This window comes from Alosa alosa, chromosome 13, assembly GCF_017589495.1.
Source record: "Alosa alosa isolate M-15738 ecotype Scorff River chromosome 13, AALO_Geno_1.1, whole genome shotgun sequence".
NCBI lineage: Eukaryota > Metazoa > Chordata > Actinopteri > Clupeiformes > Clupeidae > Alosa > Alosa alosa.
The window spans coordinates 25,065,552-25,088,070 of record NC_063201.1 but is presented as its reverse complement, the minus strand read 5'-3'; the positions used below and the strand labels follow the sequence as shown (position 1 = coordinate 25,088,070).

At 41.0% G+C, this 22,519-nt stretch overlaps 1 long non-coding RNA gene across 2 annotated transcripts; it reads left to right on the top strand.

Moving 5' to 3' along the window:
• Positions 1–17,372: 17,372 nt before the first annotated feature.
• LOC125306109 lies at positions 17,373–21,420 on the top strand. 2 transcript variants are annotated; one of them, XR_007195495.1, is made up of 5 exons: positions 17,373–17,437; positions 18,082–18,209; positions 19,339–19,368; positions 19,647–19,739; positions 20,283–21,420. It is a non-coding gene; the product is annotated as an uncharacterized LOC125306109 (long non-coding RNA). The 2 variants fall into 2 exon arrangements; XR_007195494.1 differs by having other exon boundaries at positions 19,339–19,486.
• Positions 21,421–22,519: the final 1,099 nt, after the last annotated feature.

The window sequence follows — 22,519 nt, the reverse complement described above, 5'->3', positions numbered from 1 at the left end:
AAAGTGACTCTTATATATTCTAGATTGATTAGATATTAAAGTGAAATATTTCAAGGCCATTTTGTTTTAATCTAGATTATTACATCTTAAAGGAATCCATTCCTTCATGAAAACCAAAAATCAGCATCTCAAAATATTAGAATAAAGAGGTTATAATACAGAAAAGATGGCCTTTTGAAAAGAAATGAACTAATCTGACTAATCTAAAATAGTTAGTTTATACATTTAAACTTGGTTGGGCTGCTTTTGCACAAATTACTGCATCAGTGTGGTGCGGTATGGAGGCAATCAGCCTGTGGCACTGCTGAGGTGTTACGCAAGTCCAGGTTGCTTTGATAGCGGCCTTAAGGTCTTCTGTTTGGTTGTGCCTGGTGTCTCATTTTTCTCTTGACAATACCCCATATAGATTCTCTATGGGATTCAGGTCAGACGAGCTGTGCCAATCAAGCACAGTAATACCATGGTAAGCAAACCAGCAGTTTGGCTCTGCGGGCAGGTGTCGAGTCCTGCTGGAAAAGGGAATTAGCATCTGGAATTATTAGCACCTAGCAGATGGAAGCATAAGGTGCTCTAAAATCTCCTGGTAGAAGACTGCATTAACTGTGGACTTACACTGTGGATAATACAGTGGACCAACACCAGCAGATGACATGGCACCCCAAATCATCACTGACTGTGGAAACAACCTGGACTTCAAGCAACTCCGATTCTGTGCCTCTCCACTCTTCCTCCAGACTCTTGGACCTTGATTGATATCCAAATGAAATGCTAAATTTGTTTTTAGGCGAAAAGAGGAAATTGGACCGTTGCTCAGTGGTCCAGTTCTGTCTTGTCCAGGCAAGATGCTCTAACCTTGTCTCTGATACAGGAGTTGCTTGACACTAGTAATACCACACTGGTATAGCCCATTCAACATTGTGGTGGCTCTTGATGCAGACTCCGGCCTCAGTCCCCAAGTTCTTGAATTGGTTTTGCTTGATAATTCTCTCAAGGCTGCGGTCATCCTTGTTGCTTGCACACATTTTCCTACCACACTTTTTCCTTTCAGTCAACTTTCAATGCTTTGATGCAGCACTCTGTGAACACCCTGCCCTTTCAGCATTGACCTTCTGTGGCTTACCCTCCTAGTGGAGGGTGTCAATGAGTGTCTTCTTGACAACTATAAAGTCAGAAATCTTTCCTACAATTGTGGTTGTGTTAAAGGAACCATATGTAAGATTGTGGCCAAAACTGGTACTGCAATCACTTTCAAATTACTGTAGAGTAGGGTTGCAAAATTCCGGGAATTTTCTAAGTTGGAAACTTTCCATGGGAATTAACAGGAATATATGGGAATAAACTGGGAATTTTTAATATGGCAAGTTAGTCTATAACAGGGAACTTAAATGTAGTGGACAAAACCCTATCGTGCAGTCTAATATTAGTTACAACAACCTGATTTAATGCAATTTCAGTCAAATTTCTACCCTGCACATATATGTCAATCAGATGCACACAGCAATCGGCATAGGCTGCTAGACATAAAGGAAACCTATGGTGCGTCTGGTGCGTTTATATGCATGGGGTAAAAATGTTCCAACCAATCAGATTTTGTTGTTGAGTGGTGTGATGTATCTTGGGCAGTTCAGTGTTGCTAGTTTAGCACGCTAGTAAACCATAGGCAGAGAATGGGATTCCCGCTAGCATGCTAGCTAGCTTTGTATGCTAGGCTAAGCAAAAATACAAACATACAAATCATATTGCTTATTACGAAACAAAATGTTAATGTTTGTATATGAAACAGTTTGTATGAATTACCCAAAATTCCCAGTTAATTCCCGTAAATTCCCATAATTTCCTTTAATTCCATGATGGTTTCCAATTTGGAATATTTCCAAAATTCCCCAGCTTAAATTACCATGGTAAGTTTCCGGAAATTTACTGGAAAATTTCCGCCCCTTTGCAACCCTACTGTAGAGCGGTGTATGCCCTCCCCCTCCCCCCTGACTCGAGGTTGCCAACCCGAGTGCCGAAACACTACTGACTTTGTGATTAGTAGATAGGTGGAGGGTGGCGCATCAGGCCAAAACACATGACATGACAAAACACAACATCAACATAAGTTGAGGGCTGCAACTTCACTTTTTAAATGACAATATCCTGGCCGAACTACTGTTGTCAGTGATATAAGTATTTGAAATTAACATGATTTCTTATTGTCTAGTGACATATCAGGGCCATTTTATGATTAATTGAAATACATTTCTTACATATGGTTCCTTTAACTGAACCAGACTACCCCCGGACCCACCCTTTTATGGTCAGCACCCCCTCTTACAAAACACTTCCAATAATCTTATAGTTCTTGTGAAGTATGAACTTGCACAACACTGCGTACAGAGAATAGCCTACCTTAAATTGTAACTGGTCAGTATCAGTATCTAGCCTGGGTTTTCCCCCATGCTGCCTTACGTGCGCGACTTCAACACTCTATTCTCGCTGGTGCCGCTTAAATCATGTAGCCTATCACCAGACAGAAATGGTTTTGACATTGTGTGCGCAATGCATTGCGGGCAACGTAGTGTCCGGCTGAGAATAGTTGAATAGCATACTGGCTTCCGCACAACGTTACCCGTGATGAATTGCAGCAGAGCGGGGTAGGCATAGCAACGTCGCGTAGCAGGCAACGACGAGAGCGCGGAGGGCTGGAGGAGCAAGAGAGAGAGACAGACCAATGACGAGAGTGAGAGAAAGCGCGGGAAAGTGGAAAGAAGATTAGCTTCAAGGCTATAACTTTTTTGTTTTGTTTTAGCATGACTGTTTTTGAAGATGATCATGTATGGTAGCTTCAACATTAACACGACTTGGTGAGGATGATATTAATAATAATACATAAATAAATGTTTAACTTTGATGACTTTGAAAACGAAGGAAGTGTGAGAAGAATTTCTGTGTATCTATCATATGAGTTACAAGATTCAGTTCGATGGCTAACGTCACGAAGTTAAGTGTGAGTCTGCGCAGTACTGGGGGGACCAACTGAAAAATCGTTCTATTTGACTCCGTGCCCTCCCATTGAAAACGACGGAGTCTGTTCGTCCATTTCTTTTACTGTCTATGGGTCTACCTTGTCTGTACTGCTGCAAGTTTCATCACCTGGTAAGAAACCCACAATTGCAGTGTCATGAGCAAATGTCTACAGGTCGACTGGTTGATCTGCTGTTCAGAGGCTACAATTTTTACCGCAAAGGCCTACACAGATCAAGCTTCAGTTTTGTTATTTGCATAGGACTACTGCAAAGTCTATGAATGAAAAGGCTATATTTTAAGTAATTTGTTGCTTACGAATAGCTTGACAACGCTACAACGTCCAGCCCAATAATTACATTGCTAATAATCATTGCCTATAGGCTATCTCTCTTTACCAGTTGCCACTTTTGTCTGTAATCTGGAAGCTATGCACATTTAGCAGCATTCTACCTGGCCGTTTCAGTCCCTCCTGGCCTCTTTCTACCATCCATCCTTCCTGACGCTTATGGCTACTGTAGGGCCGGCCCGGCTAAGAAAACTTTTTGGAAAAGACGGGCTATGTGGACCCAACCAACTCTTTTTGGGAGGGGAGAACTCCCTCACATGGTAGGCTATAACCCATGCGGAGGCAACGGGAATGCACAGAATGCGGAACGTGTAGCCTACTTAACGTGACAAATGGCAACATTTTTTTTTCCTTTTCCGACCGGCCTAAAAGTAGGCCTGTCAAACTCGATTCCTTTTAAGGATCCGGGTTATTCTGAGTCACTCACTAAACTGATCCGGGTTGAACGAGTCACTTGAGTCAGTATTGCTAAATCGCAAAGAAATTCAGTCCTACGTTCAAGCAGTGCAGTGGGGTGCTTCATTTCGTTAAGTGCCTTCTCATGTTGGATGTGGATCCTCCATGATTTGAAACCAGGTTTTTGCAGTACTTGCATTTAGCCTAAGAGTTTTGGTCTCCTGGTCAAAGTGCATCCACACATTGTTCATCTTTTTGGTGCTCATGTTCAGAAACTTTGATCTTATTGACAGGGAGGGTAGCCTATATTATAATAATTAATTATTTGTTGTTGTTTTGTTAACGATAGAAAATTTGCCTAGGTCTAATGCTACTCTGCTACAATGTTTATTACCACTACTATATACTAATAGTAGGCTACTAGGAATCTATTCTAATAGGTATTATAGGCAGCTAATAGGCCTACTAGGCAACTAATATTATTAGCCTATTAATCATAGCTATATATATATATATATATATATATATATATATATATATCATGTTAGGTAGCCTAATATAATATCATATATAATATAATATAATATAATATAAAATAGCCTAATATAATAGCATCAAAATCTCCACCCATTCACGGGAAAGAAAGCAGTTTGAGCCAGACTGTTTATTTATTGTCTTAACCTAGCCTAAGCAATTGACTTTCAATGTAGACATAGAAACAGGAACGTAGAAATGCCCTGCAGTGACTAAATTATTATTATTGTTATTATTATTATTACTACTACTACTACTACTATTCTCATTAGGCCTATTATTATTATCACCTTGACACGAGTAGAAACTAGGCTACTTGCTCGTCTACAGATCCACTCATGACAATGTAGCCGGCTGATTCGACTGACTCGCACTCATAACATAATGTAACCGGTCCGCCCATGGCTGATCCAAATGACCCAGGTAGGCTAGCCTACTCAAGCAACTCCATACAGAGCTTGCAATGTTTCGGACATTGCAACTGTCTTCGCGACCTAATTGCATTTTAAAGTAGGCTATGCGTGCAGAAGATATGTTATTTCAGAAGTGAAAGCATGGCTTTTGTTGTGGATTTTCTTTTAACCTTGAAGAGGAGTTACTCGTTCCTCTAAAGATCCACTCATGACAACGTAGCCGGCTGATTCGGCTGACTCAGAGCCATAGAGAGAAAGAGTTGCGACACTCTTTGATGTCACCGCCAGTGCAGTCACGTGGTTCGTGTAAACCGCTTTAGTTCCAAAACATACGCTGGCTGTCATGTTCTTCTATGGGACAGACAGCAGCGATTGCGTTATTTAATGGTATATATATATATATATATATATATATATATATATATATATAAAACATATATATAAACCCTACTACTTTTTCAGCTGTTATTGCATGATTACATATTTGTTAATGTCAGTTTGCATTTTGAGAGGCAGGGTGACAACGAAAAAGCTGTATATTACTTAGATACGTTTTACATTTTTGGAGGGAAAAGCTTTTCATGTTCGCATGGACAGAAGTACAGGCTAGAACGGCTCTAACTTAAGTTTTCTTTTCCATATCATTCATGTGATGACCGATGTCTCATGATTTTAATTTTATCGCATAACTGGGCTGTATTATTGATTACCATTGATTTTGCTTATAAATTCCGATTCAGCCATTAGCTTACCTTCGTGGTAGCGTCTGCCGTGGTCCATTCAGCATTCGCCTAGCAGCTAGCTCACTTCTGATAAGTGGTCACCCCCGACCACAACGTGAAACATGATCATGTTAAGACTAAGAATATAATTTTAAGATTAAGCCATTCACATATTATCAAAAGCATTATGCTTATATGTTTGGGTCTATAGGTAAGTGCAGAGCTATTAAGATTTTCTCTACGGCTCTGGGTTAATGCACAGAGTAAGAGTCAGGTTAGCTGCAGAGAGAGTGATAGAGAACAGTGACAGGCGACACTCCCATTGGACTCCGTTGTACCTTTTTGCTTTTTTGAGAAAGAACAGTCCATTCAGCATTTACACCCACTTCTTCTGATGAGGCAGGAGTTGACCACACAACCATGATAATTTTAATACTAAGCCATGCACAAAGAATCAAATATATTAAAGAATAACAACTCATTAAGCTTGGATGAATGAATAAAATATTGTTTAATAAAAAATATTGAGTGAGACAACAAGATGTGTGTGTAACTAACTGGAAAAACAAGAACAAAGTGAAGGAACAGGGAGGAATATTATAAGTGATTAATACATTAAAAAAATCCTCCACATACATCAGGCTTCAGAATGCATCAGGGCTGAAAGGAAGGACAACATTCATAATAAAGGTACCTGGCATAAGATAAAAATGAACAGTGTGGAACAAAAAAAAAATGGGAACAAGCATGAATAATATCAACAAACATACGTACAGTGGCCACAACAATGATACTGGTGGTCCAGCAAGATCTGTTGAGACAGGGGCACAAATATATTCTAACAAGCCAGTTCACTCAGGATTGCCTAGAAAATACTTTCTCTTGCATACATCAGACTCACACCTGTGGAGTTCCACTATGCACTATGGCCAGTCACTGTAGGGCAGTTCCTCTCGACAACGCATACTAACATCCTCTTCATCTGTGTCCTGGACACTAAAAAGCAGATAAAGCGAAATAGGGCGACAATAGATTCAACAATGGACACAGCAGGTAACACTATATAAGCCGCCAGCACCAGCCACCATTACCAGCAGCAGCAGCAGCCGCCAGCAGTAGCCGCCACCAGCAGCAGCCACCAGCAACAGCCACCAGCAGCCGCTACCAGCAGCCGCCACCAACAGCCGCCACCAGCAGTAGCAGCTACCAGCAGCAGCCGCCACCAGCAGCAACAGCCACCATTACCTGAAGCCGCCACCATTACCAGCAGCAGCCGCCATCACCATCCTTCGCCAACACCAGCCAGCTCAAGCAGTCATCGCCTCCAGCAGCAGCCGCCTGCAGCAGCAGTGTTTGGGAAACAAATTAGTCACACTACTGTCTGAGTAATAAACATTTTAAAGCTCATTATGGCTTATGATAATTTTTTGTGTAAAATAATTTGTATTCCTACATGCAATCCAACAGCCCTTTCAAGGGTGTAATTAAATAAACCTTATTTCTACTAGCATCAGATACACAGTACTCAGCTGACTAGCTAACACCGCCAGGTTCAGCAGATAAAAAAAATCAACCTTAATGATCCTAGTAATCTAACATCAATAATTTACTAAATAAAATATGTCAGAGATTCACTACTGAACTTCGTAATTTTTGGTGTAGCGATACCTTAATACCTTCTTCACAGCTCGCAAAATCGAGATAACTAAGTAGCAGGCAATGACTGAAAATCGGTTGTCTACCAAGTTAAGAAAATATATATAAATTGCACTGTGCACATACAAATAAATATAAGCATATGCACCATAAAGGGCCTATTTATATAATATACAGAGTTGACCATTCAAAAGAGGTAGCTATTTAATGAATTTACGCCTGGATATAACGTTAACGTTCCCTTTACAGAGTCAAGCTAACAAACTAGCAGGCAATCGGTGGTCTACCAAGATAAAACATATATATAATTACGCGGTGTACATACAAATAAAGATCAGCATATGCATCATAAAGGCCCTCTGATAAAATATAGACAGTTGACAGTTCAAAAGAGGTAGCTATTTAATCAATTTACCCCTGGATATAACGTTACCTTCACAGAAGGCAAGTCAAGCTAACAAACTAGCAGGCAATCGGTCGTATACCAAGATAAAAAAAAATATATATATATATATAATTACGCTGTGTACATACAACAAAAGATCAGTATATGCATCATAAAGGGCCTATGATACAATATAGACAGTTGACAATTCAAAACAGGTAGCTATTTAATCAACTTACCTCAGAAGTTACTCGACAGTCAGCAATGGAAGTGAATGATGTCCAACGCCATAGAATGGCTTTTTGGAACTACGCGAAGCTGCATACCCCGGAAGTAGGCGGCAAAAAGCGTACAACGGAGTCCAATCATAGACAGTAAAAGAATGGTCCAATGGGAGTGTCGCAACTCTTTCTCTCTATGGCTCTGGGCTGACTCACACTCATAACAACAACGTAACCGGCCCGCTTGGCTGATCCGACTGGCTAGCCTACTCTCCATACAGAGCTTGCAATGTTTCAGACTGTCTTCGCGACATAATTGCATTTTAAAGTAGGCTATGCGTGCAGAATATATGTTATTTCAGAAGTGAACGCATGGCTTTTGTTGTGGATTTTCTTTTAACCTTGACGAGGAGTTACTCGCTCCTCTAAAGATCCACTCATGACAACGTAGCCGGCTGATTCGGCTGACCCGGCTAGCCTGAGCAGCTCCATACAGAGCTTGCAATGTTTCGGACTGTCTTCGCGACCTAATTGCATTTTAAAGTAGGCTATGCCTACGTGTAGAACATTGTACGCTATTTCAGAAGTGAAAGAATGGCTTTTGTTGTGGATTTGCTTTTCACCTTGACGAGGAGTTACTCGCTCGTCTACAGATCCACTCATGACAACGTAGCCGGCTGATTCGGCTGACTCGCACTCATAACAACGTAACCAGTTTACCAATTATCCAGTAGCCTAACCTTAATTTAAACATGGACGTGTGTTTGGTAGGTCTAACAACAAAAAAAAAACACAATAACAGGTGACATGCCCCATGCCATCTATTGCCCGCATAGAGGAGTATATTGGCCCTTTTCAACACCTTTACCGTGCGAGAGAGGTGGCTTTCTCCAATGCAACCCAAATCCGTTTCACAGGACGCTTTCGGATTTGGCCTTTCAATCCAAGGGCGACATATCAGACGCTTTCAGTAAAGTCAAGTCAAGTCAAGTCAAGTTTATTTATATAGCACATTTCATACACAGAGGTCATTCAATGTGCTTTACATAAACAAAACCAAACGATAATAGTCAAAGAATAGTTAAAAGGTAAAGATCATAATAAAAAGAAAACATAAAACACAAGGTAAAATCATTTAAAAATAAAGAATAATTAGTAAGCAAAAACAAAGGCAAAAGTAGTAAAAAAAGTAATAAAAGACAAAGTAGAATAATTATCGAGGCAGATTCAGAATTTGTAACGGCACAGTTAGCAGAAAGCGCCTGAGAACAGTTTGGTCTTAAGTCTAGATTTAAAACTGGCTACAGTTGGGGCCTTTTAATGTCATCGAGAAAGTTGGTTCCACAGCTGAGCCGCATAGCAGCTAAAAGCTGCTTCACCATGTTTAGTTCTAACTGTAGGTTTTACTAGCAGGTTTTTCACCTGGGACCTGAGAGGACAAGAAGGTGTGTACTGCTGAAGCATGTCTGACAAGTATTTAGGTCCTGCTCCATTTACTGATTTATAAACAAGCAATAGTGCTTTAAAGTCAATTCTGTGACTTACTGGAAGCCAGTGCAAGGACTTAAGAATTGGAGTAATGTGGTCAGTTCTTTTAGTTTTTGTTAGAGTCCTAGCTGCTGCATTTTGTATCACCTGAAGCTGTTTAATAGTCTTTTTAGGAAGGCCTGTGAACAGTCCATTGCAGTAATCAACCCTGCTGGAGATAAATGCATGAATGAGTTTTTCTAAGTCATGTTTTGACATCAGCCCTCTGAGTTTGACAATATTTTTGAGGTGGTAAAAAGCTGATTTAGTTATCGCTTTCATGTGGCTGTTGAAATTTAGATCACTGTCATTTAATACACCAAGATTTTTAACAGTATCCTTTGCCTTCAACCCTATTGTGTCAAGGAGAGTGGCAACCCTAAGTCTTTCCTCATTTTTATCAAATATAATTACTTCAGTTTTTTCTTTGTTCAGCTGAAGAAAATTTTGAGACATCCAGGTGTTGATTTGTTCTATACACTGACACATAGATTCAAGAGGACCATAGTTGTTTGGTGATACACAAATTTACTTAGCTCTGTCATCTGCATAGCTATGATATGAAATCAAATTATTTTGAATGATTTGTCCAAGTGGGAGCATATAGAGGTTGAATAATAGTGGCCCCAAGATCGACCCCTGGGGAACACCACAGGTCAAGGACGTTGGTGTTGAGGTACAGTTTCCGATGGCAACAAAGAAGCTCCTTTCTTGTAGATATGATTTTAGCCAGCTGATAACTATGCCTGTAAATCCAACCCAGTGTTCTAGTCTGTGTAGTAAAATATTGTGATCAACAGTGTCAAATGCTGCACTAAGGTCCAGTAGCACTAGGACTGATGTTTTACCTGAATCTGTGTTGAGGCGTATGTCATTGGAAACTTTAATGAGAGCTGTTTCAGTGCTGTGATTTGCCCGAAAACCAGACTGAAAGTAATCAAAATACCCATTTGATGTTAGGAAGGTGGTTAATTGATTAAAGACTACTTTTTCAATAATTTTGCCAATAAAAGGTAGATTGGATATGGGCCTGTAATTGTTTAGCATGGAGGCATCCAGGTTATTCTTCTTGAGAAGTGGCTTTACAACAGCTGTTTTCAGTGACTTAGGAAAAGTGCCAGACAGCAATGATACATTTACAATTTGAAGGACATCCACGCTATGAGGTGAAAAACAGTTTTGAAGAAATTGGTAGGCAGAGTGTCTAAGACACATGTGGAAGGGCTGAGATTTTGTACCGTTTTTTCAAGTGTTTCGTAGTCTATGAAGCTGAACTCTGACATCAAGTTTAGTTTCCCTCTGTTGCTGGAAGTTCAGGTTGTTGAATTTGTAATTGAGCAGATATGTTGAGTCTGATTTTGTCAATTTTACCTTAAAAAAAAAAGATGAAAACTCATTGCATTTATTAGTTGAGAGAAGTTCAGGGCTAATTGTGAGGGGGGGATTTGTTAACTTATCAACAGTTGAAAATAGAATACGAGTGTTATTTGAACTTCTATTGATAATGTTAGAAAAGAAAGACCGTCTTGCTTTGCATATTTCAGAGTTATATGTGCGGAGCATCTCTTTATGGATTTCATAGTGGATCTGAAGTTTGTATTTACGCCATTTTCTTTCAGTCTTCCTACACTCTCTTTTTAGAAGTTTAACTGCTGGATTTTGCCTCCATGGTGCTTTCTGTTTGTCCTTAACTTTCTTGAATTGTAATGGAGCAATGTAATCCATAATGTTTGCCATTTTTGCATTAAAGTGATCAAATAAGTCTTCAGAGTCTGACAGTTGACTTGACTTTAGTGAAAGTGCTTGCTCAAAGAGAGCACTTGTCTGATCATTTATGATTCTCCTTTTTACAATCATAGCTGTGTTTTGAGTGTGTGGGGACATAGACACATCAAAGAACACGCAAAAATGATCAGATAAGGCCAGGTCTTTAACAGCTGTAGAGACATCGAGACCCTTTGTGATAACAAGGTCGAGGGTATGGCCGAGAGAGTGTGTTGGCCCCTGTACATGCTGTGTTAAGGAGAAAGTATCGATTAGTGCAATGAATTCCTTGGCATAATTGTTTTCAGGATTATCCACATGCAAGTTTAGATCCCCTGATATAATAAGACAGTCATACTCTATGCAAACAACTGATAGCAGTTCACCTAGCTCTTCAAGAAAAACTTTAGCTGAATGTTTTGGAGGCCTGTAAATTGTCAGTAATAAAATCTGAGGAGAAGACTTAATGCATGCACACAGATATTCAAATGAAGTAAAGTCACCGAATGACGACTGATTGCATTGAAAATTGTGGCTATCCCCCCACCTCTTTTATTTGCTCTGGTAGCACTCAAGAAACTGAAGTTTGGGGGAGCTGATTCGATGAGAGTAGCAGCACTGTTTGCTTGATCTAACCATGTCTCAGTTAAAAGTAAAAAATCAAGGTTGTGTGTGCAAATTAGATCATGAATTAAGAATGATTTGTTTGAAAGAGATCTGATATTTAGGAGTGCTAGTTTTGCTAGTTTAAGTGTTGGGGAAATATGATCCATGGGGGAAATCTGAGGTTGATGTGGTACGGGTAGGAGATTGGACTGGTTTACCCTATAAGCTCGATGCATTTGTGTTCTATTTCTTGTCAATACAGGAATAGAGAATGTCATGGGCTTACTGGGTCCCGCATGTTCTCAAAACTACTGTCAGTACCATTTATATTGCAGGGACCCTGAGAATATCATGCAATACAGTCATCATATAATTGTCCCCTGCTGCTGCCATCTGTATTTTCCACTGCACATTCCATGCTATATGCCGGCTGAGAAAATGAACTAAGAGGTTGCTGCTGCTTAAGAGATCCTTCTAAACGGGAGGGGAGGGCGAGGGGTGGAGGTGCCTTTTCGCTTCTTTGGTGCTAATGATCTTGGGCTAGTAAAACTCTGCATGGCTACTGGTAGCAGTCTCTCCATTCTTGCAGGGAACATCATGTGCTTGGGTGGGGATGGTGATGGGTATTCAGGGGATCCTGTGGAGTTTGAGTGGGTGGTGGGATGAAGGGGTGGGGATGGGGATGGGAGATTAGGGGGTTTGTGTGGCCTGGGGAGTTTGATTGGGTGGGGGGACGTGATTGGGTGTGGGTGGTGATGGGAAATCAAGGAGGTTGGGGTTGAAAATTGATCCAGAGTCTCCATCTGCCTGCTGAGGTTCTGGGAAGTTTGTTGCAGATGCTCCGCTTTCAGCATGTATTCCAGTAGTGTATTCCATGTTGTTGTGTCTTTGTGGTGACAAGGAGACGACGGAGGTGGGGAGGGGTATTGGTACTGGTGTTACAACATGACCCTTCCTTTCTGATATCCTCTCAGCAGCTTTGATAGGTGCCATCTCCTCATGCTCATCACATCCATTTGTTTGCTGAGATTCCAGGGAGTTTGACGCCAGTGATTGACTTTGAGTCATTTTAGCAGCACCCATCTTATCTTGTCCAGTGGACATGGCTTGGCATTGTTGAGCTGGTTGTTTATGTTTCTCCAAGGTCTGCATTTCAGTGGAGGCTAGCGGGTGGTTATCAGAGGGCCCCACAGCAGGGGAGGTTGGGCATATCTCTGTTTCAGCCTGTGCAGAGTGTTTTGGTTTAGCTGAGTTGTTGATGTCATCCGCTTGTTCCGTCTGTATGGCCACTGAGCGCTTATCAGAGGCTCGGCTCAAGGTTGGCAGAAAAATGTTGGGTGCAGGAGAGAGGTGATAGTATTCGGTTAAGATCTTGGCCCCAGTCCAACTCAGCTCTGTGCTATTTGGTCTGAAGTATTCCCTGCGATTCAAAAAAAAAGGTTAAAATTGTCAATAAAATTCATCCCAACTGAAAAGCATGTTTTTATGAGCCAGGTGTTTAAACTGAATAGTCTGGAAAATACAAAGCTTCCCTCTGCTGGGAGTGGGCCACTGATGAAAATTTGTATTCCAAGCTCATATAGGGCCGAGAAAAGTTCCTTGAAATCTTCTTTGACATACAGCTGTTCTCTGTAGATGTCATTTGCTCCAACATGCACAATGATAGCTTGATAGTTGCATATTTTGACACCAGTTCTGCAAGCTTGTTTTTTTGTGTCAGACACTGAAGCATTTGGGAAACAACATACAATCATCCTTTCCCCATTTATATGTCTCACAGCAAAGTAAGCCTAGAACGAGGGTTGTGGGATGAATAGGGTCGAGTGCTGCTTCTTGTCTGTGCCCATCTTTCTATTGTTGTGGTTTGATGGCTGCCTGCTTTGGGTCTGTTCCTGGGAAATTTCTCTCACCCCCGGAGGCATTCAAATCTGTTCCATAGTGTTAGGGGCTGTGGGCTTCCCTTAGGACCACAAGCCCTGTAGTAGTTTGCTGATCTGTCTGTATTTCTGATACGAGGCCTGAAGTTAACATCTGAATTTACTGGTGTTGAGGTAATTACAGTTCTTGTATTAGGTTTTTTGTTTTTTGGTCTGGCACCTTGCCTGTGCCAAGGCTCTGTACTCACATTTCCCTTTGTGAGGTCGATGCATTCATCTGCTCTATTAGCAGTGGCGGTTCTAGACTCAATTACTCCCTGGGCGAGATCCCCCCGATTAGAACTTAAATAAATACACAATAGGCCTATATACATAAAAGTGGCAAATATAACTTACAATCAAATATAAAAGTAGAACAGCAATAATATTAATAAATATTAAATAAAATCACACAAATTTGAAAATATTCACTATAGACATAAAGTGTCAAATATATAGGCTTATTCACTATAGACATAAAGTGTCCAATATATAGGCTGATGGCTCCTCCTCATCCTGTGAAACAGGGGCTGTGGGTGGCTCATCTTGAGCAGTGGCAGAGGATGCTCCAAAGTATTTTAGAAGTGCCCCTGAAATTACAATTGAAATTGTCATTAAAAGACTTCAGGCTACAATTTAGCTCTTATACAAAACAAAACATCCATTGATAGCAAATTTCATAAACATGCCCTTAGGCCTACATGCTAAATGTCTGCTGTCATATTAAATTAGGGAGGAACAACTAGTTATTTGGTTACTGCCTCGAATAGGCTACTATGCTTTGCACTCTTTTAGTTATGACTGAATGATTGTTGTGATTAAACTGCTGTCACGGATTTGTTGCAAATGCCAAGTGTTCGTCTTTGAAACTAGCCTACCTACCTTGTTACATGAAAATTGCGTTGTCTAAACAGCAACGTTAACCAAAATGATGGAAATAAATAATCAGAACTTTTGAGGTTTTGACCGTTTTGTTGCAAAGCATAATCCATCTCATGGTGAAATTAGTTGTTGTGTTTGTTAAAACCGAATTATTATTTTATAGGCTAAGCATAGGTATCATTGCAAGATGGCTAACAAACGTAAAAGTTATACTAGGCTAGGCCCTATCAATTAACATTGACGTTAGCCCTTCACTCATGACATGATACTGTTATTATTAGGACATTACATACCTTTATCCTTTGCTCGTTTCTCCTCTTCTACTTTTCTTTTTTTTCGGAACTGGGCACCTGATGGCTTTGACCGCTTTCTGTCCATCGTGTTTGGCACTCGACAGTCGACAACAATCCACAAATTCCCATGATCCACTCGCGACCACAGTCAAGACCAAACCAATTCACCTGGGTGACCTCTTAATCGTTTTGTCACCTATTTTTATTAGCCATTTCACACAGTTAATTAAATGTGCAGGAATCATAGGTCTGCATTCATAACATTATGAGATGTGCGTTGTTTGGAAGAAAGTCAAGGTGTGACTGATTTTAGCCCACTAATAGACTGGTGTAGGCTACTATACAGTGGATCCCCATTCATCCCCCCTTTCCCGTTTCATTAAGGAGACCCAGAGGTGAACTGTCCCCCGCAAACCCCTCCCTTCGCCCCTTCCTCTGCACAGTGCAGTGCAGTAGGCCTACCTTCTGAGCAACAGGGGCGCCAATTCCCTAATTCCTCACACAAGTGATGGATAATAGAAAATCGTTTTGCGACGTTTATTATTATTCTTTTTTTTTTTTTTTTTTTTTTTTTTAGCGCTCGTGCCGCCCCCTACAAGATGCCGCCCCGGGCGACCGCCCGGTTCGCCCGTACCTAAAACCGCCACTGTCTATTAGCAGTGATATTAGACTGCTGGGTTACATTCTCTGCATTTCCAGTAGTTGCTGTACTCACTTCATGAGATGCCTCTCGTAGTTCATCTGTCGTTGATGGAAGGGCATGCATCTTTGATTCCAAAGTAGAAATCCTCTGTTCTAGCTCAGTACATTTTCGGCATGATCTCCTGGGTCTCTGGCCGGAGGAGCGCATTTTGTTTTAATCCAACTTCAAGGTGAATTGCCGTTCAGTTTTTGCTCGTTGACTTGGCTGGCTCATTTAAAGTAAAAAACTAACCACTAAAGTTTCAGATTTAAATGTACTGGTTTCACTGTCTTTGCTAAACTAGCTTGTAAATGAAATAAAAGAATGAAAAAGAGTGGAAATTGCTAAAAGGATAGGTGAAGCAGGAGCAGTGTGAAATGCGTCCTACTCGCTTGAGTAGGAGTAAAAGCGCGGACAACTTGCTTTTGTTTTAAATTATCCAGTAACCTTAATTTAAACATGGATGTGTGCTTGTTAGGCTTAGTCAAAAAGCACAATAATATGTGACATGCCCATGCCATCACCCCTTGCAGACACGTGACTTAAGTCACGTGACGGCTCCATGCTGGACGGCAAAAAGATGGGAGACGGACGGCAAATTACATTATGTCATAAAGATTATGATGAACTGAACACCATTACTATAACATCTTTGTAGTTCAATGTATTGCTGTTTGGGGGTCTGATAGTCAAAGAAGATGCCAGTGGTGTTGTTAGATGAAATGGGTCATGATCGCAAATGTAAAGTTATTAAAACTGGTGGTAACAGCAAGGGGAGATAACGTTACGTTAGGCTACTGTAATTGACATTATGGTAAATGAAGTATTTCAAGTATTTCTGGACTAAAATATTGCAAAGCGATTTGGTTACTTTATTTGTCTTGCTTTTATCAGTTGTAACATAGTCAAAACGTTAAGAATGTCATATCAGAACATGAAATAATAACTAGCTGCCACACTTAGAAGCTAGCTTCTAGCTATTCTAGCTAACGTTTATCGTAGCTCATAGTGCTAGGGCTAATGTAACTCATCAGTTTGTACGTTGCCCAGCGAATAAACGTACTTCTTACATGTCTTAAGTTAAAGAATGGAAAGAAATAGGAAATTAAAAAAAAACTTGAACGGTATTATCTGTTTACATTCAGATCTTGCCAAAGACTTTGCCTAAGTGCTATCTGCTGTCCTGTTCAGTCTATGGTTGCTATAGCAACCGCTGCTGTGCTTCATACACTGAGGAGATAAGCATGCAATTGTGGTTGAAATACTCCCGAAACACAAAGAAAACAAACCAAAATATATCTATGCAAGAACATGGGATGTTGTTGTATTCCAAACAATAAGCCAACAGTCGTGGAAGGGCATTACTACGGTTAAATCTCACTATAATCTCCTAGCTGTGCGATATGTCCCATTACAACCCATTGATTTGATTCGTGTTCTTGCCGTCCACTAGGCTATTTTGCTGTGGCGCGAACAAAACATGACGTCACTTGCAAGGGGTGAATATTGGCCGTTTTCAACACCTTTACCGTGCGAGAGAGATGGCTTTCTCCAATGCAACCCACATGCGTTTCACAGGACGCTTTCGGATTTGGCCTTTCAATCCAAGGGCGACATATTGGACGCTTTCAGTAAAAGCGCGGACAATTTGCTTTTGTTTTAAATTACCCAGTAACCTTAATTTAAACATGAATGTGTGCATTTTAGGCTTAGCCAAAAAACACAATAATTCAACACCTGTATCGTGCGAGAGGGACGCTCATGGCCCCCGTTTCACATGACGCATTCGGTACGTGTCCATTATCGCGGCAAAGCCCACCGCGCCGCACATAGCCCATTAATTTCCTATGGAGAGCGCAGTTAACGCGTCCGCTATGCATCTCGGGAAGGCGGCGCGGCGGTGCGTCGAGAGGTTGGGCTCTGCTCTGCTGAGCTTCATGCAAATGAGAGCGGTTAACGCGGTCTACCGGTCCGCCTGCCAGAAATATTTGTTCCGCAAGTTCGCCACTGCACCCTATCAAAAAACCTTGTTTGCGACTTGAACCAAGACAGAAGGTGCTTTGGAGGAACATGTCAGTGATATTTGTAAGTGTTTCAATAAAATAAATCCTTGCATTGGTTAACAGTATTATGTACTGCTTACTTAGCTTACGTCTTAAGTAAGCTACCTCCACTTTAGCATGTTAGCAGGCATTGTGTAATTAGATAAAATAAAATGTTACACCTTACACTTTAGCGGACTACACTACGTGGTAATGAGTAAATAATCATTCTTCACATTAGGTTCAAGTATCACAATTAGTGGCCTCCTGCTACAATTCATGTTTTAAACTTTCTCCAATTGTGTGTTATGTTTGCCATGAAATTGCTTAGCTGCAGGCCAGTTTCATATTATTTTAGGGTCTTCGTGTAGCCAGTACAATTACATTTCTGTGTCCATAATATTGCATTTCTGTACGAAAGTGCAGTAGAAAGTGCAACGTCCCAGGTAGGCTACTGTATTTTCCTGCATATGAACTGTAAATAATGGAGTTATATTTTGTATTTGAATGTTTACCTAATGTTTTAGACAAACTGAAAAATCTATCATCTCACATAGTTTACATTAGTCATAACTTCTCACAAACAGATATGTTTATGGATGGATTTTATCTATCTATCTGTCTATCTATCTATCTATCTATCTATCTATGTGTGTGTGTGTGTGTGTGTGTGTGTTATCCCTGGAGTACCTGAGCTACATTTCTCAAAGTGAACCCTCATACAAAGACCCTACTGAGTACTACGCAGAGGTGCCTGGCAGTACAGCTACAAGGCCAACCTCAGCATAGATGAGTCCAGAATCCACGCCCCTTAGGTGAGTTAAGCATTCTAAATACTCGCCGCACCCGACCGGTAGCGCGACAGTGTGACGTCAAAATTGCGTCATTTCCTCTGTCGCACGAGAAATTTCAGCCTCGCGCAGCAGGTCGTGCACCGGAGATCTTTTTTCAGATGCGCGCGACAAGCAGGATGAGCTTGAAGCCAAGATCAGGGAGCATGCATGCCTCTATAGAGACATCAACCACATTCAGGCATTTCATATAGCCTAGCCCACATCTTAAATAAACATGTTTGAATAGTCAGTTTGAAGAGAGAGGGAAATTAACCTGGCTAGGTTAACAGCAAGAGTTCGTGATTTTTAAATAGTCTGCTGGATAAGTTAATGAAGCTTCCAGAGGAAATTAAGATGAAACCCAGGGGGCCCAGGGACATGCCAATAATCCAGCAAAAGGTAACATAGATATTTATTTTAAACCAAAGGATATCTAAGACCTGAAAAAAAATCTCTTTCCACCTCAGGAAATTACACAAACTCATTTCTCAGCACCAGCCAGCTAGCTTACTTGCTAAAATTTCCCTCGGGATGAATAAAGTATCTATCTATCTATCTATCTATCTATCTAGCTAGCTGCACACACCTTGGAAACTAGATGGTAATGATGGTAGTTGTGAATAGCAGCAACCGAAGTCAGAAGTATCATCACAGAGGGTAGTTTTTACTGCCATTGAGGCCAATGCCAATTCAGGAGAATATTGCAACCAAAGATTCTAGAGCGCTCCGCTCTGATGTCACATTGTCGCGCTACCAGTCGGGAGTGGCGAGTATGTGGGACGTTTTAGAGTCCACCAGACCATGTTTTTGTAGGCCTACCAACATTAGTCATAACTTCTCACAAACAGATATGTTTATGGATGGTTTTGATCTATCTATCTACCTACCTACAGTATCTATGTGTGTGTGTGTGTCTATCTATCTGTGTGTGTGTGTCTGTTTGTGTGTGTGTGTGTGTGTCTGTGTGTGTGCGTGTGTGTGTGTGTGTGTGTGTCTATCTATCTGTGTGTGTGTGTGTGCTTGTGTGTGTATGTCTATCTATCTGTGTGTGTGTGTGTGTGTATCTATCTATCTGTGTGTGTGTGTGTGTGTGTGTGTGTCTGCATTACAGTACTGGAGTACTTGAGCTGCATCTTTGAAAGTGAGCACTCGTGCAGTAGTCTAACACATAGTGCAATGCAGTATTTCCATGTCGCAGGTACTGTATCCTGCATATGAACTGCAAATATTTTTCCAAAACTACAATGCTGACACTTGAGGTAATGGAGTTAATTTTTGTAATATAATGTTTACCCATTTTTTTAGGCAAATTGAAAAATGACAGCTGGCATCTTACGTGGTTTACATTTAGAGGCAAAACTATTCAAAAACAGATATATTTTTATGAACTGATTTCAACTGAGCATTTATTATTTTCAGAAACATGCTGTAAGGTCAGACGGTCCTCCTACCCCCAATTTCCTGTCCTAATCCCAAAACTTTGTTTGGTCTATATTCCGTCATTGGCCCTTGGTAAGCAGCTTACATTCTTTACTGTTTTGTACGGCCTCATATTTTCACATTAGCAGCACAGTATATTGCTTGACTTGTTGGCTAATCTGTTACATTTTTACAACTTGAAAACTGACATGAAAATTCTACCATGTTGTTTTTGTAGGCCTACATCACAGTTCTCTTTCTCTTAATTTAAACCAGTGTTTCTCAAAGTGTGGTCCGGGGACCACTGGTGGTCCGCAAGCTATCCCAAGTGGTCCGCGAGCAGACGTGGTAAAATATAATATAGATGAGTTGTTTGCAATATTGAACCAACTTGTATGTAAATCCAAACAGTTCTGCAAGGTGCAAATACAATAAGCAAGGTGGTTCAGTGAGTAGGCCTATTGTGTAATACTGTTGAAGTAGGTTTACTCTTTCTTTTAGCTAGGTGGTCCGTGAGGTTTTTTTTTATTGGTTAAGTGGTCCTTGGTCGAAAAAGTTTGAGAAACACTGATTTAAACCCTAGGAAGGCTGCTTGGTTGGTGATGTGGTTTTGTGTGTGTTTTATCCCTCCTCCAGTATTGCTGTAAAGTACTGGAGTACTTGAGCTACATTTCTGGAAGTGAACACTTGTGCAGAGACACTACTATGCAGAGGCTTGGAAGAAGTTGCACGGTCAAACCAAACATAGGTGATTACAGAATTCACCCCAGCATAGAATAGTTAGATTCCACTCCACCATAGATGAGTATAGGGTCAACCACACCATAGGTGAGTTAGAATCCACCCCAGAATTGGTGAGTTACTGTAGTGTCCAGCACACCACAGGTGAGTTACAGTCCAGCCCAGCATTAACATTACATAGTGTGGATGAGCATGTCTTGTAGCTTGAGTATGTAGCTTAGGTTCTTTGATAGGGCAATCATTTTGTTGGCAGAATGCGTTCTGTGAAGTAGGGCCTTTACGGATCTCACGGCATGCATTATTATGCCATGAGCTAGTTTGTTGATTGGCTGGTTACAGTACATACTGTACTACAAAGGAGAACGGTGGAGAAAGGCGGGACATAGGTCATACTTCATGTTTTTTAGCCAAAGACCAAACAATACACACCTCCCGCAGTACACCCTGATTATCTCCACATAATGTTATATAATCAGTAACCATGGTATTAAGCTGGTTACTGATTATATAACAGGTGCTGCTGGCCAGTGGATCTAAATTTTTTTGTCATGATAACCTGTTTTTTTGTAAATAACACTATAGATTATGGCTTATTCCAAGGAAGGCACACACTGATCAATACATACTTATCTTAAGGGACACAAAGATAGGAAGGACTCCATCCACTAATATTGGACATACAGTATGGTGTCATTGTCTTGTGTATCCATCCAATGCAAAGCTAGATTAATTAGCAATACTTGCAATCATTTCTTATGCCATGTGAAATGATTTGGTTAAAGTTGAAAACCACACTCGTCTTTTATTTTTTTGGAGTTGAGCACGCCTGTTCCTGTGTATCTTTTTGTTTTTTTGGTACCTTTGCTCATGCTACCATGTGTTAGTTTTGTGTAGTGCTGAATGTATTAGTGAAGCTGAACACCTTTGCTGTGTTTTATCTGTATGGAAGAATCCCCTGGTTAAAGAAATCACACCTTTTAATTGACCTTGATACATAAATATATGTTGTGCTGAAATAAAGCAATTTCACTGCTGGGCTCACCTGTGGCAAATAATTTTACTGACATCACCTGCTGTGGCAAGTGTGATGCACCAGACATCCTTGGAAACTACCATTCAGACACCCAAATTGTCCAAACAGGCCTTGATGAGTCACACAAGGTTTTTTATGAAATGTTGGTTATTTTGATACAGGGGATGGTAACAAACTCATGGGGGATAGATATCATATGACATATTTCATGTGTTGCAAGCCACCTCTGTGGTTGTGGCTATAGATCACTGCCCCCTCCCACCATGGACAATCCCTAGTCAGGAAATGCAGAGCCTGCATTATGTCCCTCCCACCTGTTTGTCTGTATCCAGGAGCCAGGTGAAGCTCTGCAGTATTCTACAGCACCTTTGTAACCTCAGCCTTAGCAAGGGGAGGGTGCCTATGCTGTAGAGGACATCTTGCCTTGTTCTTGTCCCGAGAAATACTTTCCCCATCTGCCCTCAATGACTTTAAACCGGTTGTCTTAACATTGCACAGATTGGTCTTGGCCCTCTTGAGATCATATATGACCAGCTACTTGGACCCATTACAGTTCACATACTGGCCAGAGGTGGATGTTGAGGATGCCATAATCTACCTGCTCCACAGAACACACTCTCACCTGGGCAGGACTAGTAGCACTGTGAGGATCATGTTCATTGATTTCTCAAATGGTTTTAACACCATACAGCCTATGCTGCTACATGAGAAGATTCAGGTAGACACCTCCACAACCTCATGTAGTATTGAGTACATAACTGATAAACCCCAGGTTGTGCAACTGAAAGGGTGTGTCTGGGCAAGTGGTCAGTGGCGTAGGAGCACTAAAGGGGAGTATGCTGTCTCCTTTCTACTTCACACTGTACACCTTAGATTTCTAGTACAACTCTGAGTCATGTCACCTGCAGAGGTTCTCAGATGATTCTGCAATTGTGGGGTGTGTCTGTGATGGTGAGGAGATGGAGTACAGGCAACTGGTGGACCGCTTTGTGACATGGTGCAGGAGCAACCACCTTGTCTTGTATGTGGCTATGCACTTACCATAGGCTACTCTTCCCTCCACTTCTACCACGTCTCCTTCTACTATAGACCCTTTCAA